Raw genomic sequence first — 22,443 nt, forward strand, 5'->3', positions numbered from 1 at the left:
TACGCAGAGGAACATGAGGGACCTGTGATAAATGGTAGAGGAGGTCATGAAAATCAGTTTGGACATGGAAAAGGGTGTGGCTAGACACAACACCATCGCCTAGAAAGGTTTGCTCTGATTCATCATGGCACGTGCAGTCCATGATTTGCTCTCCCTCAGTGTTGAGCAGTGTTACACTACAGTCAACACTGAGGAGAGTGCAAATCATGGACTGCATGTACCATGATGCAAAGGAGCAAACTTTTCTGGGACATGATATAGTGTCCAGCCACACCATTTTACCTGCCCAATCTGAATTTCACGACCTCTTCTACCATCTAACACACGTTCCTAATGTTCCTTTTTGTAAAAAATTATATTCCGTCCCATTGATTAAACTTCATCTGGCCCGAGCCGGGGAATACAGCATGAGCCAGAGAGTTTGGCCCAAGCAGGAGAGTACACCCGGGTGTGGAGCGGTTTGCCCAGGTGTGGAGATTCCGGCCTGACTGCGGACGTAAAGATATGATTCGTAAATTACCTCTATGAATACCAAAAGTTGTAAAGTTAGACTTTTGTCTCAGATTGCCTTCGTAATTCGGGCCCAATGAGTTTGCAACATATTCTTTAAGAAGAAATGATATGGCAGAAGGATATGTGGGCTTAGATCTAACAAGTGAAGCAACTGTAGAAAAGGTATCAACCTCTTCCATGCTCCTGTCGGCGAACGGCCGACGGGAGCACTCCCTCCCTGGTGCAGCGAACGAGCGTTGGCCGACGCAGCCCCGCCCACCCTTTAGAATGCCTGCACCGCAGTGGAATTGCTGCCACAGTTAAGGCGTTAAAGGGCAGTGCTGGTGTAGACATAATTTGGTTCTAGGAATATGTGTTTTCATATAATAGAGACAAAGAGAACCCTGAGCACGGAATAAACAAGAAAGCACACTTTAGACCATTTGGAATTTTCTCCAGCCTATCTCCTCTTGTAGAACTCTGAAATGGCGGCACAAACAGACAGTGCGAGCCTGCCCTTAAAAATGCTTCTGTGAGTTTCAATAAAGATTTAAAATGATGAAGCAAAATCAAAGTTTTTAGTAGTGCATAAAGATTGACAAGAATGGTATTAAAAGACCAAATTACTGGAGGAAGAGTGGAGCGAGCCAATTCAGCACCAAGGAGAGACAGAAACAGTTCAAGGTAAAATAAAAAAAGGCAAGAGGAGTGAGAGAAAATGCCAGATAGACTAAAGGAAGGGAGAGGATGAAAACACAGTGGATATTTGTTGCTGTAGAGTAGTGTAAATGATAATCTTACATTTATAATTTATAATTGGAATAAACTACTGTGTACTCAAAAGTACAGGCAGTGATGGAATGCAAGGAATTGATTTTGCTTATTTGGTATCGGAAAAAAGGCCAAAATGTGGTGAATTTCAGAAGATATTTAAAAAGCCCAACGTGTAGTCAAAAGCAAAAATAAGCAAAAAATCTGCATGAAAACTGCAAAAGCCAAACAAGGCCAGGCTGGCAACTCAAAGCAGCCCTGACAAATGTTGTTGGACCAGCCCCCGTATGGGGCACAGCGAGTGCAGTGCGTGAGCCTGATCACTAAAAAGAGGGATTTTAGGAGTGTTCTCCCCCAAAGAATCATTTGGGGGAAAATGGGACATTCTACAACACTTGGGCCCACATTTTTGAGGTTTTGACGTAGGGCAGCACCACAAGGAATATTGCTGTGCTGTTTTACGTCAAAACAAAAGTCCAGGAATGTATCTATGTGATATAGCACATTCCTGTCCTTTTCCTCAGCACTGGCGCACAATGGGCTGATATGCGCCATGGTGCAAGGGTGCCTGCATTTCAGGACTGATTGAGTTTGTGCAGGAAGGGTCACCTTCCAGCACAAAATCAATCACAAGAGGCAATTTCCTTTTTTGTTTGCATCCCACAGCACACATAGAAAAAGGAAAGCATGTGGAGAAATAAAATAATTTTTCCATGTTGCGCCTCCCTAACTCCACCCCTGGGGAAGCGTTAGGGTCTGACGTATTCCCAGGTTTACGATTTCTCATAAATCTGGGAATGTGTCAGGTTCCATGGGTGTTGTGCCGGAACACCCACAGCAACGCTCATAGAGCGCCCCTTTCATGCAGTTTGCTGTGTGAAAGGGGAACATATTCATAAGGCCATGAAAAGCCATGTAAAGTGGTATTACGTGGCCTTACAAATATACTGTGGCACATTGCACCACAGGAACGTGGAAAAAGTGACATTTCAGTGGTGCAAAAGTGCCAGGAGGGCCTCATTTATGAGGCTCTTTTAGAACTGGGGCTCTCTAATTGGCAGAGGTATGCACCTTAGTCCAAGTAGGGACCCTTTCTTCTAGTCAGGCTAAGGGGGATACACACTTTAAATAACCCCTGTTCACCCTTTTGGTAGCTTAGCACGAGCAGACAAGCTAATTCCAAAGGCAATTTGTAAAGTATTTGTACTCAAAACACACAGTAATACAGTGATAACAACACAAATGGACACCATACCAGTTTAGAAAAATAAAGTATCTTTATCTAAACTCAACAAAACCAAAATGACAAAAATCCAGCATACATGTAGTAATATAGGACTTCAAAACAGTTATTTCCAAAATAAAGCTTGTTGAAAAAAAAAGGCTCCACCTAGGGCTATTACGACATTGTGACAGCAATAAATCCAAAGTACGGGCCGACATTGAGGTGCACAGCGTCGGGCATGGAGTCACTCGGACTCCCAGACAAAAAGTACCTTGGAAAATGAAGCCTATGATGATGCACTGCATCGTGGAGGTGAGGCGTCAGTGCCAAGATCAAGGCCAGCTCTGTGGCTGCCACAGGCGCTGCGAGGCATTGTGTCTGTGAGGAGGTGATGTGTTGAATCCAGGATAGGGAAAGTCTATTGTGGAAGCAGTGAGGCATTGATTCCAGTGAGGCAATGCGAAGTCGGTGAGTTCATGAAGTCACCCTCACCAGTTTTCGGTGCCACGGTAACAGACATGAGCTGATGGCAATGACGGAATCAATGTGAGCACTAGCGCCAGGAATGCTGATAATTGCAGGGTTCAGTAGGCATCAAAGGGTGTGGGAGCTGTAGCAAAGGCTGCCTGGTGCATCACACACTTCATGAGTGGTGCCCCAGGCTTCGGTGTAGGCAGCAGCATCATTGCGACATAGCTGATGGTGTCAGAGATTGCTGTTCTTGCTTCTGTTAGGTTTTTTTCAAGCTTCCAACATCAGGGACAAACTCCAGAGGAACAAAACTGAAACAGTCACCTCCTGGCAAGTCAGAACTCTCAGCAATATAGTTCAAGGGAGCTGGGGGTGAAGTCTTTGTGCCCCTGAGACTTCAGAACAGGACCCCAGTACACACAAGCCCTGGCAGATTCTTCTTCAAGCTGGCTTCTCAGCAAAATTTTAGCCTTTGTCCTTTCCTTTGCAGAAGTAGCACCTGTAGACCAACCCCACACAACACACAGCAAAGGGGCAATGCTCCTCCCTCACAGCTCTCCAGCTCCTTGGAAAAGGTTTGTCTTGAGTCCAGGAGTGATCTAAAGTTCTGGGGTTTCAATTCAACTAGTTGTACCTCATGTTGTCTTGTTCTTCTTTGTGCAAGGGTCTCAGAACCCCCCCCCCCCAAACCAGTTATGTCCTCACTGGTGCAGTATGACCACAGGGGGTGGACACAGCATTGTCCAAGGGAGACAGGCCTGATTCAGGTGAAAAGAAAAGTCCTTCTACTACTCTAAATGCAGCCAAGGTCTATTCAGCTCAGCTCTGAGTCATCCAGGAAGGGCAATGCACACCTCACCTCCCCCCAATGGCTGTCTTCAGTGAATGCACATCCCCAGCCCCGGTCACTCCAAAGCCAGACAGTCAATCCACAAACAGGCAGAGACACACAGAATGGTTAAACAAGAAAATGCCTCTTTTGAAAAGTGTTACAAAACAATGGAGGTGACTCAGATATGCCACAAGGACCTGGGTAAAGTACGGTACAAAAAGGGAGTGGTCCCAGTGGAAGCAAACTATAACGAACTTCAACATTACCTGTTAAATCAATTACAAACAATACTTTTCATGTTGAACATGTTTAATCATGTTGAACATATGTTTACATGTTCAAAAGAAAGCACATTTGTCAGTAAAATTATGTAGTGGAGCCCCAAAAGGGGGCAAGAGGGACCAGTGCAGCAATGTGTGAAAGTGAGGGTAAGTGATTGATTCTAACATTATGGTTTTGTAAGTAGTTTAGCCTTGGTTAAGGTTGGATTGGCAATTCATCTTTTGGATGTATCACTGTTCACTGCCCTCCCTCTCTCACTTACCCTCACTTTCACACGTTGCTGCACTGATCCCCCCCCCTTTGCAATGGCAGGTCTGAGATACATTTACAGGGCTACTCATGTAAGTGGCATAATTAGCGCTGCAGGCCAACTAGTAGCAATTGATTTACAGGCCCTGGCACACTTAGAGCACTTTACTAGGGTCTTACTAGTAAATCAAATACACCAATAATGGATCCCTAATTACATTTGTATTTATACAGCGAGCACTTGCACTTTAACACTGATCAGTAGTGGCAAAGTGCCTAAAGCATCTAAGCCAGCAAAACGAAATCCAGCACAACATAAAAAATATAGGTGGTAGAGGTAAAAAGTCAGGGGAAACCATGCCAAAAATGTCAAGTCTAACATGTTCTTTGTCATTATATATTCAATTGTATTAGCTTTTAAAGCATAGTAAATATTCACATTACTGTGCACTAGGATACAACAATATTTTTTAGAGCTCTTTCAAGATTCTCTCACTGTCACCCTCCAACAGTGCCTCCCATCTCTCCATAGCCCTCTCTCTCACATGTATTTTATTTGCTTTATAGCACCTCTTATACCAGTGTAGCGTTTTGGAGCACTTTACATCACACAGAAACACACACACACACACACACACACACCCACACACACACACAAACACACAGCCATTGAATCATGCATGTGAAAATCAGTGTATAGAAAATATTACATAAGGCAAAGGGACTACACAGTGTTGGATTTACATGCAATCCATACTGGCAGGCACTTTTTAAGAGTGCTTAGTCTGGAGAAGCACAAACTCAGTAGTCAGAACATTACAGTGTTTAGGGTTCACTTTAATAACAAACATTTATTTCTACCCAAGCAAACCATTTTTAGCAAAATCAGGATAATGAAAGACTGCGAAAAAACCCATAACTTTCTAACCTGTACCATGCAACTTGCAAGCAGCTATTTGGTGGCAGTTCATAGCTCACTGTGCTAGATTATGATTGTAACTTATGAACTGAACAGTAACAATGGAAACTCTCTGTGACATAAGCAGTATCCCTCTGAGCTATGCACATAAAATATTGTTCTTTGATATGTATATTACACATTCTTTGCAGCAGGCATATTTACCATCTGTCCTACCTTAGATGAGTCAAAACTGCCATTAGACAAAACTCCCATCTCTCATCAGCAAGTACAGTAATCACCAGTTATCTTGACACTTTTATTGTTGACTAAAACCGCTTAATATACAAGTAAATGTGCAGTGCTTTTAAAACTACTGCCCTACAACAAAAACGCCCCCCCCCCCACCCTCCCAGGGAAACGCCCGATGCCCGGTATGGCTAGTCCCGCCTTGAGGCAAAAAGTTGATGTGAATAGATCAAGAGAAAAGAATAATATGTAATTGACTTCACTTAAAGAGTGATGGAGAGAGGTAGATAGGGTAGGGGCATGTAGAAATATCCAACAAAGCAAATGATTGAAGTACTTAGGAGCGTTTGAAAGACAGATTTAATAGTAAAATCTGAGTCGAACTAGCTGAGATAAAGTTTTGGTCTGAGAGGTCAGTATGTGGGCTATGTTTCTAACTGTTTGTAGGCTTCTTTTATGGTCTACTGGGACAGTTTTACTTTCATTTTTGCTGATATTGAAATTAACATTTCCTGCATAAACTTATTCAGTATTGCAAACATTGAAAAACACTTATAAAGCATGTCTTTACAAGTTCAAAACTTTCACTATTTTCAAACATGGTTCCCTTTTTTATCTAATTAATTAATGGGGGTACATTCATTTTGGTGCATGGGCCTACTTTCTGTCCCAGTCCATTTCTTACAATATTACCCGTCAATTGCATAATGCTATTCAGGAGCAATTGGTAATTCAAGGCTGTTCACAAACTTCCACCTGATCATTTCCACACTGGTAATGGTCGGAGATTTATTCCTGCAATGAGCTGGGGTAAAAAAATGTTCCTGGGTGCAAAGCAGAAAGGAACACTCCTAAACTTCATGGGAATGCAGGGCAAGTAGTATTTTCCACTTACAAAATTATTTTCTCCTTGGAGAAATACAGTAAGAATTTTGCATGTACAATTTGGAATATTCAAAAGGCAGCGCCTACAACAAAAACAGTATTCAGATATCTTTCACAGGAGTGTGCCTGGGCATCTTTAAGTGGTGCAGCTTTCCTGCGGTAGCCTTGACAAGTGTTTTGAATTCCTACAAAGTATTATATTATGTTACAGTGAGAAAGAAAATCTCAGGACACACTTTTATAACTTTTCTTTGTATGCAGGTTTTCAGATTATAAAATCCATGCTTTTAGTTGAGCTTAAAAATTGCAACAAACAGAAGTAAAGTCAAAACTTACATTTAAAACATAAGACACAATGAAAGACAATTTATCAATACAAATTAACACATAGCCTAGATTTACAAAAAAAAACAGGTAACGCAGCACGGCAAGTGAAGTTGCTTTGCTCCTTTGCCTGAATGGGAGAGAGCAGAACAGTGCATTACCCTCAACGATGTGGTATTGTTCTGCTCTTTCCCTGTGTTAGAGCACTTTATGCTGCCATGGGCTGGGGCAGATAATCTTGTGTGTCTGCATTGTGGTCAGCAGGAAGGTGTCACTTCTTGCACAAAAGTGTGCAGGACAAAGTCATCATATGCACAAAACATATGTCATGCTTCAATATAAAATTAAATCTATGTTTGATTCAAACATTGCTTCTTCCAAGATGTTTCCAGCATGTGTCACCATTTCATTGTAAAGATGCAGAGGGTTAGTTGTTCCCTAGTAGATGATCACTTATGAACAGTCTTTCCTTTTTCTTTTTTACTTTTATTTAGAATTAGAAAAATGTGGGATTTTACAACACTAAAATTGAAAAGCTGAATATTTCGGGTATATTTACTAAAATATCTAACAACAAAGCACAGCAACCAAAGTTGCTGTATTTTGGTGCATGATAATACAGAGCTTGAAAGCTTCATATCCATGAACTATGCTGCTCTCCCCTAGCTTTGGCTCACAATCAGGCTGCCTGTGAACACATACACGTTTGCAGCATATTACAAACGTATATGTGCTATGTCCAGGATATGCTGTGTACTGGGAGGGTACTCTCCCCATGCAAAAAATTGTGCTTAGACAAGCTTTTAACTTTTTTCCACTTTGGATGTATTCTGTACAATATAGCACACATGTATAGCTGGAAATGAATATTGAAATAAAAGCCTTTCTCCTCAATAACGCCAATGCTAAAATAACACTATTTTTTCATGCATAAGTCTGTTAACATTTTTTCTAGATAGAGTTTTTCATCAAAACCATTGGTGGTTGCATGAGAACACCTCTGTACCACCCATGATATGTGCCTTTGACGTTAAGTAATTTCAAATAAACAGTTAGCTCCCATTAGTCAGTGCAAAATGTTATTAAAAAATGCCCCTCTGCCTGCTTTCATATGATCTTTTTGTCAATGCATTACCTGTATATTATATATATATATATATATGTTTCTAACCTTTATTGATTAATGAATCACCTTGAAATGCAAATATCATTGGTTTAAAACATATCAGAAGGCAGTGGAGCTACATAATAGTTGGGCCAATTTCCTTCTTCCTAAGATTCAATGTGATAAACACTTTGAGGCAACCAAGCAAAAACACATAGATAATGAAAAATGTCAGACCTGTCAGTCTCAGGTTGGTCTACCCTCAAACATGTTGCCTTCCTCTTCCATCATTTTTTGCTGATCCTGTTTTGCTGTTAACAACATATAGATAATGAAAAATGTCAGACATGTAGTCTCAGGGTGGTCTACTCCCAAGGTTTTTGCCTCCGCCTCCATTTTTTGATGAGCTTGTTTTTGCTGGACTATGTGCAGTGCTAACATGCATATGTCCCCTCCTTAAAACATGCCAACATTGTGTTATACCCAAATTGGCATATTTAATGTACTTCTAAGCCCCAGGTAAAGTTGACTTATGTGTACTGACGTCCGGTATATTAAATGTTATTCGTGGGCCTGCAGCACTGATTGTGCAACCCACTCTAGAAGAACTTTCAAACATGTATCAAGCCTGCTATTACAGCCTGTGTGTGCAATTTTAAACTTCCAATTCGATGTGACAAAATGCACCTTTTTCCAGGCTTAAATCTTCCTATTTAATAAATATTAGTCACCCCTAGGGAGGACCCTAGACAATCGAAAGGGCAGGGTGCAATGTATTTAAAAAGAAGGACATGTATTTTTAAGTTTTTACATATCCTGATAATGAAAGACTATTCTTTTTTTTCACTATTGCAAGGCCCACCTCTCTGATATGATAACAAGAGAGTTGCATTATTACATTTAATAAGCCATATAACTTGCAATTGGGAACAGTTAAACAGCTCATATTTGGTGTCTTTGGAATTTTAGTGACAAATCCTCTCTCATGGTAATGTCAGATTTTTAATTACAATTTTGAAAATGACACTTTTAGAAAGTTGTCGTTTTCCTGCCTTAGGCATGTAGTGCCTACAGCCTACCTCTAGGTCACATGACTGAGTGTATTTGGCAGTTAGACTTTGTGTATTCTGCCTAGACAGCAACACAAAATATAGGATTTAGGTGTGCTGGATAGTGAGAAGTGAGAAAAGTACTGTCCACCAATGTGCACACTAGTGATGGAGGTGGAGTGAGGTGTAATTCTACCCATAACATAGGGGTTCTGCTCACTCTCAAGCCTCAAGAGACTGCCTAGACCTCAGGGCTGTATGACACAATAGTGAAAAGAATAAAATCAGTAGGGATCATGGGCTGTATATAGCAGGTGACTCTGTGGGATGACAAGCCACTAGACATATACAGTAGAAAAGGTGCTGGTTTAATTGCAAACCTCTAAGGATCTCACTATGTAAACTTCAAACAAGGTCTCAGGTGTAGGATGACAGCAGAGACAGTGCCAACATTTGCTAGTGGGGAAACAACCTCTAGAACACAACTTTTACAACGCACTACCATCACAACAAAACTTTTACAACGCAACATCCATTACAATGCATGCATTTACAACGCAACCATTACAACGCATGACACTACAACGCACACCACTACAACACATGCCATTACAACACAGTCATTACAACGCATACCATTACAACGCATAGCATTACAACACATAGTACCCTTACAATATCCATCACTTACCCTACTTTTCACCCCCTGGAGTTAGAATAGTAATTTTAACCCCTACACTATCCAACACTTACCCTACTGTTGCACCCCCTGGAGTTAGAATAGTAATTTTAACCCCTACACTATCCAACACTTACCCTACTGTTGCACCCCCTGGAGTTAGAATAGTAATTTTTACCCCTACACTATCCAATACTTACCTTACATGCAATGTAATGTTATGCGTTGTAATGGTATGCGTTGTAAATGTAGTATGCATTGTAGTGGAATGCGTTGTAAAGGTAGTTTCAAAGAATTTGTTGTAATGGCATGCGTTGTAATGGTATGCGTTGTAATGGATGTTGCGGTGTAAAAAATGCGTTGTAAAGGTAGGCGTTGTAAAAGTATGCATTGTAACGTCATACATCCTTTGCTAGTGTGAAGCACTGCTGCTTGCTGAAAGGAGGTTGAATGGCTGCCTCTGGTAAAAATGTCTAATATTGCAAAAGATCAATAGGGGATTAGGAAAGACCTTGGAAATGTTAATTAGTCTACTTGAGGTGAGAGTGATGTGAGAGGGGGAAGCAGTGATCCCTTATGTATAATTAAACAGAAATGAGAAGTGAGATATTGTCTCAAGACCCATTTCTTAGCTGTGTGATCAACACATGTATGCAGGAAAACATGGCCATCCAAAAACTGGGAGACAGTATGGGGAGGCTGCCTAATTGGTGCAAGCAGTTGGTGGTACAATGAAGCAAGGAAGTAAATCCTATTACCAAAATGGCAATGAGTATGACAATGAGTATGAACATGGTTTGTACAAGGTGTTTCTCATTCTGTATGTCTGCAAGATGGTCTGACTACAGAGCTCACAGTGGCAAAATTGAGCTGGGCACAGAAATTCCGAAATGTGGTCCGTGCAGGCTCTAAGTAACATAAATGCTGCAAATGTTCCAGTAGAATGTAAAAACAGACACCTGGTATGTGGCAATGAGTATTAGTGTGCTTAAGACACGGGGGATATTTACAAAAAAGTCCTGCAACACAGTGTAGCCCCATGGGAGGCTGCACTGCATTGTGTGACAGGGAGGAAGCAGGGGAGCACCTTATCTTCTGAGATAAAGCTCTCTCCTCCCCTTTCCCTTCCGCTAGCGCTGATTTTAGCTGCCATGTTCCATGCACACACCTTAACGCCATAGCACTAGAGTGTGTTCACGAGTCTAGCATAGGTTTTGTACAGGAACGGTACCTTTCTTGTGCAAAATAGTATGCCTAGACATGATGGAAAGCTTTTCCCAGTTTGTGTACATGCTACACAGTGCAGCACACATGCAAAGTCGGAAAAGCGCTGAGAAATAAAAGCTTTTCTCCTGATAGTGCCTCCTTGAAGGGGTGTTAACTTTTGCTGGAAAACCATGTCTACAAATCTTTGTAAATATGGTTTTGCATCAAAAGGCATGGGTGGTTGCATGGGAACGCCCAAGTCCAAACCATGTAATGCCCCCTCAGCGCTAAGTTATTCAAAGCAGTGCTTCACACTGCTGTGCGCTCCTTTGAGGGTGCTTTACAGTGCAAAACACGTTTTGCACATGGAAAGTATATTGCAAAAAAAATGTTCCGCTGGTTAGCCTCACTTTTGTGATGCTAACCCAGAGCAAAATGTTTTTAAATATTCCCCAGGGTGTCTGCTTATTATGTATGATCGCGAGATGGTCTGACAACAAAACTGACAGCGGCAAAATTGAGCAGGACACAGAACAACAGAAATGTGGTCTGTGCAAGCTAAATAAAACACAAATCCTAAACAAGTCCCAGTTAATGGTCAACAGTAAAAAGGTGCCAAAGATAAGGTCAATGGGTACTCAATTCCAATTATATAGGCCACAATGTGTGTGCATGGGTCATGGCCATATTATAATTACATTGTGGGATCGTATGTGTGGGTGAAGACCCTTATGTAGCTAGTCATATCTCCATATCAGTGTAATGACCAGATACCAAGGTCATTGTAGGACAGTCCACGGGACATCATCATTCAGTCCCTGTAGGTGGCTTTTGAGTCTGAAAATAGTTGTTCCCTCTAGAAGAGCAAAGTTTACAGGTTACCCATATGGGGGGTGTAGTGGGGCTTCTCTACAATTGCCCGTCTCATGTCCTCATTGGTGTTGGAACTGGCCCTTGTTGCAGGGTCAATTTTAAACTTTTTGCTTCTTCCTCCCTTATTTTTCCTGACCTGTGGCTGTTGGCAATAGGACTCTGCGCACTTCACCACTGCTGATCAGTGCTAAAGTGCATATGCTCTCTGTGTAAATTATCATGATTGGATATACATGTTTGGCATATTTGTATCACCACAAAGTTCCTAGTAAAGTGCACTGGGAGTGCCAGGGCTGGTGATGACAAATGCTACTAGTGGGCCTGCAGAACTGCTGTGTCCTCCTGGTCAGTGTCCCCACTGATCAGGCCTAACCCTTCCCTTTTTGTGCACATTAGTCACCCCTATGGAAGGTCCAAGGTACCCCCCTGGGCAGGGTGCAGTGTATGTGAAAGGTAGAGCATGTACTGGTGCAGGTGACATGCTCTAGTAGTGAAAGGTAGCCATTTTCGTTTTTCACTATTGTAAGGCTATCTTGCTCCATAGATTAACATGGGGGATGCTGGCTACAGTGGCTACCAGCATTACTTCTCATAGGAACAAGATAGGACAGAAGAGTCTATTATCCCTGAACTCAGAATTTAATACTACATCTTTTAGGAAAGGTTGTTTTTAAATCCTGTGTTTGAGAACAGCACTTTTAGAAAGTTGCTGTTCTCTTGTCTGACCCTTCTGTGTGCCTTGGCCTGTTTGTGTATTGATTGTCTGGCTTGAGAGTGACAGGGGCGGGGAATTCCACAGGAGGCTGGCTGAGTCAGCCCTAGTCTGAATGACTGCATTTGCAACCTGAGTGGTGGGAGGAGTGGGAAAGGACTTTCCTGTTGTGCTGTGTCCCCTGTCTTGAAGGAATCTCCAAGGGCCTGAGAAGAGCTGGCTCCCTATTCTGAAGTCACAGGAACAAAAGGATTTCACCCCCAACTTCCCTGAACTCTGCTGAGAGAGTTCTGTCCTTCCTAGAGTGATTGATCCAATTGTGGGGCCTCTGGAAGTTGTACCTGTGCTGGGAAGCTTGAAACTAAGCTTGAGAGACTTTTGCAATCGAAAAGTGTTGCATCGCTCGCTTGCGGAGCGCATCCCCGACAGTGCGAGAAGATTCCCGCCGCTACGAAGGCCGAGATCGTCGCAGCACCATCGCATCCTTCGTTTGCGGGACGCATCAGACCGGTGCTGGAGAGTCTAACATAGCTGCGAGTGTCGTCGCAGAGCCTGTCATCGCTGGGTGAGATCGCCGCACTGCTCGCTTGCGGACCGCATCACGTGGCTGCGAGTGTCGTCGCAAAACAATCACGTCGAGGAGCTGCGAGAGAGAAGATCACCGCTGGTCCACGCATCGTCGCCCCCCGGAGATCGTCGCAGCCCCAAAGATCATCGCATCGTGCCTTTGCGAGCACAAACTTCCTACGGAACCTCCGCACCGGAATCCATACAAGTGGCCTTCCTCCCCATACAGACCGGATTCGTCGCAACACGCCTGCTGCTGCAGCGGGGCTGTCGCAAACGCCTCCCCAGGGTCTCAGGAGCAACGCATCGCTTTTTTCCACCGCACCAGCTTCTGCTTTTGGAACTTTGTCGCAACTAAAAGGTACTGTGAGTAAACATGACGCAACTGTGAACTTTTCACGCAACTGTGGATTATTTTATCGCAACCTAAAGAACTTACATTACAACCTTAAGAACTCTTTTGAAACCATATTCTTGAACTGTGTATGTTGGATTTCTGTCGTTTTGGTCTTGTGTAATTTAGATTAAATACCTTTATTTTTCTAAACTGTTGTGGAGTCAGTTTGTGGTGTTTTCACTGTGTTACTGTGAGTGTTGGTACAAATACTTTACACATTGCCTTCTGATTAGCCTTGACTGCTCGTACCAAGCTACCTAGAGGGTGAGCAGGGGTTATCCCAGAGGGTTTCCTCCTTACCCTGACTAGAATCAAGGGTCCCTATTTGGACAGTGGTACCTACCCCTGCCAACTAGAGACCCCCAGTTCTAACAATTGGTATGTAGGGAAATTAGAAATTGTCTGGTCAGTTTTGTGTTGGATGTTTTGGATCTCATGTAGCTGTGGTGTTAGACTACCCTGCTTTTAACCTTGTAGGTAGTCATATCCACATACTGGAGTTTGCAGGGACAAGCGATAAGGGATATGACCCCAATGGTGTTGCAAGTCGTATGGTTGTACAGCACCCACAGGGTCCGAGGGCTATCTGAGTCAGAGATTGTGAAAGATAACATACTGAACAGGAACTGCAGGGGAAGTGTTCCTTAGCAGGTGGTAAACACCATAACCTGTCTTTACTTTATCTCTGGGCCATTTGTGGTCTGGTGTGGACAACTATGGTTTCAAAGTTTTTACTCCATTTAAGGGTAAACAAAGGATTTTCAAGTTTGCCTTCCCCTGTATTAGGAATATGTCAATTTTATTTGATGGTTTTTCTATAGTATCAGTCAAATGACTAATAGCGCTGATGCCTTCCAATCCATCTGAAGTGCGTTTTACTTTCAAAAGAGCATCTCTGTGGGTACTTCTAGCCCTTTTTGTCACTCTGCAGATGAGGTATTGTGGATACTGGATACTGCCTCTGTGAAAGATTGTCACTCAGTTCTGCTGCATGTCTTTTGAACTTATTAAGTTAATAAGGAGTTTTGAGGCATGGGTTTTTCGTTCAATTCTGAGAATATACTGCCATCCTTAGGGTATAGTTACAGGTCTGGGAAAGGTAGTAAATCCTTGCTATATTCGCAGGTGAATCTGAGATTGTTGTTCCTGGTGCGGAGACATTCCCAAAAAGTTATTTAGTGTTGTGAGATCATCTTCCCAGGCGACCAGTATGTCATCTGTGTATCTCTTCCCTAGTTTGAGGTTCATCTGGAAGGGATAGTCAGCTGCATAGACATGGGTGGTTTCAAAACTGTGCATGTAGAGGTTCAGCATGTTTAGAGAAAATGTACTACCTATAAAGTCCCAGTAAGCTGCCAATAGAGTTAGTCTTGGAACAGCAAAAAGTTCTCCTTCATAGGTATGGAAGCACAATCCATGACAAAGGAGGTGGGGTTCAAGTCGTCTCATTCTCTTTGTTCCCAAAAATGCTTTAACAGTCTGTAGGGTGCCCTCTTGTGGGATATTTGCATAGAGTGAATCAACATTGTTGGATGCCAAATAGTGAATGTGAGGATCACACTAAATATCAGTAAGGGGTGGTGTGATAACATGTTTGGTCTCTTGTAGGCATGAAGGTATTTCATCCACCATCGGTCTGAGTAACTAATCTATCAGTTGGGGGAGAGGCTCAAGGAGAGAGCCAGTCCTTGAGACAATGTGTCTCTCTGGAGATTGGCGCCTGGGTTTGTGAATCTTTGGTAAGATATATATCTAGGGCATCTTCAGGTAGGCCTTAAATAAGGATTTTCGTGGACCATACTTCATTCCTTCCTTTTTCTACCAAGACACTTAAGATTCTTTAGACTGGGCATGGAGTCGCTCAGTAAGGTCCTATATTATTTGGTGTCACTCAGTTGTCCGAGGCATTCTTTCTGGTATGTGTTGGGATCTAATACCACCATTGAGCCACCTTTGTTGGATGGTGTTATGATGATTTTCCTGTCTGACCCCACTGATTTCCTGCAGTTCATCCCATCTTTAGAAAGAGTATTTTGTTTGGGCTTTCTGGGATTAAAAATCCTTAAGGACCCCTTTTTCAAAAGAAGATACTGCTCAAGAAGACCAGGTTTTGCAGAGGGTTGAAAGTGGACTTGTTTCTCAACCCTATCCACTGGGTGCACCAGAATAAAACTGATATTCCCCCCACCAGGAGATAGTTTCTGTCTCACTTCGCTTTTTGTATGCATATGCGAGCACTCTGCCCATCACTCAAATGTACCGCTCATCCAACCCAAAACACGTTAGCTCCTCTCCATTGGAGAGCTGTCGCCCACACAAGGCTCCATTTGGTGCAGGTGTGAAGAGGAAACCCAAAGATGAAGCCTGCAATAGGTACGTGCCTTGTTGGGTTTCTTACTCTCATCAGAGTCCCTGCATGCATTGAGTTTAAAACTGCACACACAGGCTGCAGTGGCAGATTTGAGACATGTTTAAAGGGCAACTAAAGATGGTGGGACAATCAGTGCAACAGGCCCACTAGTAGCATTTAATTTACAAGCCCTGGATACACATAGTCCCCATGTACTATAGACTTACAAGTAAATTAAATATGCCAGTTGGGGATAAGCCTTGTTTACCATGTTTTAAAGAGTGAGTTTGTGCACTTTAGCAATGGTTAGCATTGGTAAAGTGCACAAAGTCCTAAGGCCAGCAAAACAGAGGAGGAAGACAAAAGGTTTGGGGGGAAGACAGCCCTAAGTTTAACAGGCACTTTGTGCTTTTTGGTTCTATTTCCACTTAAAAGATTAAACTGCATAGCTCCAGTTCTACTGATTGTATTTTTGTCATTTAGTTTTGTGATATGTATTGAAAAGGTCTTTGTTTTTCTAATCTGGTGTGGGATCCTTGTTGTGCAGTGTTTTAATCTGTGTTACTGTTAAAAGTGTTTCACAAAGTATACATTGCCTCTGAGTTAAGCCTGAAGGCTCTGTGCCAACGTTCAGAAGGGTAGAGCACAGGTTAATTTAGGGTTTGCTTGTGATGAGGATTTTGGCTCCTGCTAGAGTGGGGTTTCACCCTCTTCAACCAGCAACCCAATTTCTTACAAAAGAAGAATGCATAGTTGTAATCACTATCTTTAAGTAGAACTAAGCTGTGCTTAATTTTAGCGAGTGGTTTCAAGTGCTTAGCAGCGACACTTAATCATCACACCAGTGCTTGAACACCAGCTAATGACACATTCATGTTCAGGAGGCACAGGGAGATTAAGAGATTTGCCAAGAACACAAGATATTGCCGACGCCAAGATTTGAAACTGGTTGTGGACAAGTGTGGCTCACTGGTTAGAGCTGGCAGACCTGGAAGCAGAGGTCAGCCCGGGACCTGGGTTCAATTCCCGGCTCGGCGGGTCTTGAGTCCTAAAATGTCCATGGACTCGACAATTCTTGCTCCGGTGCCTACTCCATTCATGGGTTCACACTCTGCGACTCTGGGCAATAGCTTGCTTAATCTCCACAACGGCCCCTCGCGGCGGGATGCCTGGCTTTCACCTTGAGGATACCCTGCCGGGGTTATCTCACAGGGAAATACCAGGACAGGTTCCCCAAGCAAGCGCTTAGAAACCAGTGGTGATTTGCGCTATATAAATTCCTGTACATTTACATTCACTTTCCCCATCTCTGAGGTCAGCAGCTCTGGCCTTTACACCACATCCTCTCCACATTACACCATCTCTTCTCTCCCCACTTGTAGGGTTTCAAGGCAGGTAGAAATGGGCTGATAGAAGCTGCCTCCTGACAGGAGCCCCTGCACTTATTATTTTATCGCTGGATCAAAGCTAGACTTTCAGGACAACCAAAAAAATATTCATTGAAGAGTCATTGTCTGCACATTTTTATTCTGACAGCTTGGAAACCTGACATGGATGCAACCTCCTGGACCCAGGTTAGACACTCTTGATTTGGAGGGCATAATTTAAAAGTGACATTCAAAAAGCCTGCATTTTGTGAATAGGCATGAACAAGTAATGATCCACAAAAATTTAGAAACATTGCAGTTCAACAATCCAAGAGCAAATTATACCAAAATGTACGCACTTTAGGGCCGATTCACTAAAGCATTTTTAAAACACAGCTTTCTAAGTTTGGAGAGAATTATGCAAAATGTGGGACCTATGTTTTAGCATGATAATTAGTCACTTAATGGTGATATTAATGGTGCTTTAAGTGGGCATTAGATTGCCCTGGTACAGTCATAAAAGCTGCAAATGCGCTGTATGTACCATTTCTCACACAGAGGCAACTAATGAGAAGGCAAGGACATTGGTTTGCAATGTGAAGCAATAAATCACTTTGAGATTTTGTCATGTAGAACCGACCAGGCAGGACATTTGGTGGGTCACTGAGAACGCTGACCTTTGGGGAATCACTCAAACGTTTGATTCTAGTGTCAAGGCAGCGGCATCTGAAATATTGTATGGTACCTAAACATTTTCATTTCAAGGCACAAAGCTGCCAGCATTTTTTATTTTCCCTGACAGCCTCATGTAAATTTCAGTGTGACAATGTACAATCAGTGTGAATTTCTGGAAAGGTATGCAGATTGCATGGGGGTGTTTGAGGCGTTAAATGAAATGCCCTTTCAAACAATATTTCACTAAGGGGTGCGAGCTTTGTGAAAATGAGAGCTCTGCAATAATGAATTCAAGACGGCACGAAGCATGTCTATTATAATGGCAAATGCCGAGCGTTAATATTTAAACATTCCTGAGTTCAAAATTCAATGCAAGTGCCCTTTCAGTTCTGGTTAAATGGAAACCAAAGGCAGAGCTTTTGCCCTACAGCCTAGCAAAGCATTCAAATACTATTTAGAGCTTAAGGCGCGTTTGCTCTGTCCTTGCCCATTTAAACCAGCTGTTCTGCTTCGCTCTCTTTTAATATTTTTTCTTTTGTTTCGTTCTTTTACTGTGCTATTTAATAAAGGAATCACTTTTTGTATCCCCCCTTCTAATATTTCTTTTTTTTAAAATACACCACAAACAGCATTAGCTCCCAACAAGAGCTCATGCCAGCTGCATACTAAATTAGGTAAAGCAGTTGGTTTACACATTTTCACCCTTCACCATTGGTTTAATTGTTTCTGCCTCATTCACCCATTGATTGTTTTGATATGCCTTTCACATCTTTATCAGCCCATTGAAACATTGCACAGTTATTATACGTGCTGCAGTGGTGATTGGCACACAAGCCCGGTTAAGTATTGCAGAACCTCTTGCTCCAGTGCACATGAACAGATGGCGCTGCAAATCAGCTGGGCATCGCTAGCTCATACCTGGGAGAAAAAAACTCAGACAAGGCAAGGAAGAACTCGCTATTCAAATGTTTTGCAGATGTTACTTAGTCTTGTCTCCAGTGCGTACAATATATTAAAGAGTTTCTATCATGCTGTGACAAGCGGTCTCTTTTTTTTGGGGGGGGAGGGGGCTATGCTCACTTGAACATGTCATTTTGCCAATGCTTTTTGTCCGTGGAGAGCACAGGAGAGTAGAACAGCTGCTGTTAAGCTCATTGCTGTCACATTGAGCAGGCAGCTTGCAGCTTGTTGTCCTGTTCCTTTTACCCCGCGGGTACGTTGTAATGGAGGAAGCAGGTTATAGGCAGTCCTCGGACACTGCATCCTGTAGAGACAGAGAGAGAGAGAGAGAGAAGATGGAAAAGTTACCCGACCGAAGGGGGGGGGGGGGGGGGGGGGGGTTGGGCTGTCAGTCAGTCTAGGTATCCTGTCTGAGGAAAAAAAGGATCTGTGTTAAGCACTGAAGGGAACCCGCCCTCTGCCAGGTCTCACAGCAATGCCCACAGGAGATGGCTTCCAAGCATAGCGCACAGGGCCGGACTGGCTAAATACTTTTTTGGTTTCTATAGAATACTTTAATGGCTTACCTCTGAGGTATATGTGTAACGGGTCCATAAAGTGAGAATAATGTAGCCATTCTGTAATATGGACAAAATTGACTAATATTTGTCATATATTTTGGATTACACAATTCTCTAGTCTGCTGTCGCATCCTATTGTACTGTTACTCCCCTTACTTCCTGTTTGATGCTGCACAACAGACGTGACGGAAAATAAAGGACCAGCAGGGCCGGACTGGCTACCGGGCATTTTGGCATTCTTCCAGAGCTGGGGGCTGATGTCACTGCGGTGGGGGCTATATTTCGTGGATGGAGACCTGCGTGTGCTTCAAAATCAACAATGCAAAACGAGTTTTGCACACGCAGGTCTCCACTAGTGAGAATGAGGGAATGTGAGTAAATGTGAGTGAAGCTAAGTGAGACTGGGTGAAAAAGAGTGAACATTGCTGTGCTTTTTCGGAGTCCAGAACTCCTTCACAGAAGATGTGAATATGCTGTGGAATGTGTAAACCAGATGTTATTTAGCATAATCCTCACTATTCTATTCCAGCTACGCCTGCAGGAGCTTGTCTCATTTGACTTGTGACTTCAAGAACCCTGAGCTCCACTCTGTACTGTGGTTCTTGTTATTAACATTATCTCATAGTCCATTTAAATGAGGAATGTGATTCCCCTTTTCTCCTTTTTTTTGGTCTGATTCACAGTGTCACTTCATTTACGGTGTGACTTACCTTTTAGGTCTGAGTCTTGTTGATCTCTTTGACATTCTAGTGACCGACTCAGCTGTGGAGTTGGTTTTTCCACGGTTCCAGTGAGTTGTGCCATGTAATCATCCATATTTTCTCTCAACGTTTATTCTCTTTCTACTGCAGGTAGGTTGCAGTTTATTAGTGTCTGGTTGCAGGGCCTGGATCTGTGATGGTAGAGTTTGAAGTGAGAGACATATATGTTCATCTACGTTCCTTGTCCTTTTGCAGTGATCATAGTTTTTTTCTGAGTGATCATGTGCCAGGATCCACTCACATATCTCGCATCCGGCTTTCTCTTTGTTCTCATTCCAGCACTACCCAAACCCCTGCCTAATTTTTGATGCTTTGGCTTGTTGTCTTGTGTTCTCATTGCTCTTGCCTTTCTCCCACTAGTCTTGTGGACATTGGGGTTTATTTACAAGCCCCTTGCGCCACTTTTGCGTCACTTTGCCCATGTTATAAATGACGCACAAGTGGCGCTAGGGGCTTGTAAATAGGCCCCATAGTATTCATCCTTGCGCACTCATGTGTTCTCCTAAAGGGGATGTGCAGTCCAGCTTGGTAATGCGTGGTTCACATTCAAGTATGAGCACTGCCGGGCATTGCCCTGTGTGGTGCTATAAGGAGTGTTTTGGTATGCTTGCAATACAAATGTTCAGTGTTTGCTGATCCATCTCCTGGTTCAATTCTGCCTGTGGCTATACATTGTTTTTATTCCTTTGGCCTAAGACCACAATGGCAATGTTTTTCAGTGTTTGAAGTCAAGCAGAGTTTTGCCCATTGAACGGGATCCTTTGTTAGGCATCACTTTTTCTGGAAGGACCCAGGCTGAAAGCATTTCTCAGAGAGCTGGGATTACTGTGGCAGCTTTGGTTGACAACTTTACCAGTGCCACAGAATTCAGATGCAATGTTGTGCCATGCAACATTCAGTAATGGTGACATTTGCAGTGTGGCTGTGTTGCTGCCTTACTCGGTTACCTGGCATCTGTGTAATTCTCAGAGTATGTCGCCTACAGTTTGGTCTAGTGTGACAAGCATATGATTCCTTTAAGAAACTTCAGAGGCATTATCTCTTGATGACCTTCCTGTGCCTAATCAGAAACTTGTTAAAGTAGGTGTTTTGGAAAAATGATCCTCATTCTGCAGAGCAGAAAATCACATGCAGTTATTGACCACTCATCTCTCGCATGTCTGAAGGCAGCTAACTCCATCAACTTCAAAATCAAGTCTGCTACTTTCAAAATGCCTAGATACGCATTTGATTACTCTTCCATTTACTTCCCGGAGTGTAAAGTCTCTTGATTCCTCTGAAGTAATTGATTTTACAGAATGATGGCATGGAGACAGTTTCACAAAGTTTAGATACTCCATTGCCGAGGACGGTATTAGCGTTCGCTCCATTAGGTGATGTCTCGACATGTAATCAACAGGATTGTACTTTTCCCCCTCTTTGTCTATAATAACATATGTGTACTGTTGCAGGCATGTTCTACATATTTTGAATCTTGCTGCTATCTTTGCTTTTGGATTGCCAAAAATGATAGTGAATTGCTTTTCATAAAAGAACAGATGATAGTGTCCCTATGTCCATCTGACAGCAAGATTTCCCTTCTCAGCTGTGCACAAGCTCCCTCAATGCAAGTCAAACATCTGCTGGCATATGATATTATGTGACATCGATCATTGTGTTTCTGATGTTGAGTTAAAACAGCTCGAAGGCATATAGGGCTGGTATCAACAGTAATTATTGTGCAGAGGCTAGACTCAAGTAGGCCATGTTTTCAGCCCCACTGATTCTCACTTTGATGGTCTTAAACCTCTGGTCACATTTAAGCATCCACTTGACAGGTTTTCCTTTTCTCTCTGTGGTGGTCTGATTGTGGCATAGTCTTTGATGTATTGTGCACTGTACATATCCATTCCCAGGGCCGGGATGTTCTTCAAGTGCAGGTATCCCATCAGGGTTGAGCTGCATGTCTTCATATGAAAAGATATGTACATAAAATGTCAAGTGAGCTTTTGTGAAATTCACATTTGTTAGCCCTTAATATCAAGTTGGCTTCCTGCAATGCTTGGACAAAATGCCACAACGTTTTGTCATCTTCACCTTGTGGGACTCTGAATACCAGGATGTTATCACTATGATGAGGCTGATTACTTTTCTGATTGCCTTTTAAAAGATTTCGGCAACTCAGGGCACTCCAAAATCTAGTCCTTTGTATTAAAATAGTTACAGATGCCTTCTGAATTTTTTAACGCATCACAAATTCTTGCTGAGTTCTAGTTGACCGCATCAGTTTTTGCCGTCAATTTTTGACTATCTATTTGTACTATCTAGCAGCGTGATCATTTCATGGATGTGTGGTTCCAGATGTCATTATCTCTGTGTCAATGTTTAGTTGTCTTATGGCAACATACAACCTCACCTTGTCCTCAGCATTTTGTTTGGGCATCAAGACTAGTGGAGACACTCTGGAGTTGGTCCTATTTATCTCTCAGCCTGTTTATGTAAAGTCTTGTAATATTTTTTCCCCT

General features: G+C 42.7%; 1 protein-coding gene across 1 annotated transcript in view; it reads left to right on the top strand.

Moving 5' to 3' along the window:
* The window catches only part of ZMAT4 (zinc finger matrin-type 4), a 2,083,246-nt gene that overhangs the window by 1,968,973 nt on the left and 91,830 nt on the right, over positions 1-22,443 (top strand). The gene's annotated exons all lie outside the window — the stretch shown is intronic.

Source organism: Lissotriton vulgaris, chromosome 11 (genome assembly GCF_964263255.1).
Source record: "Lissotriton vulgaris chromosome 11, aLisVul1.2, whole genome shotgun sequence".
NCBI classification, from domain to species: domain Eukaryota; kingdom Metazoa; phylum Chordata; class Amphibia; order Caudata; family Salamandridae; genus Lissotriton; species Lissotriton vulgaris.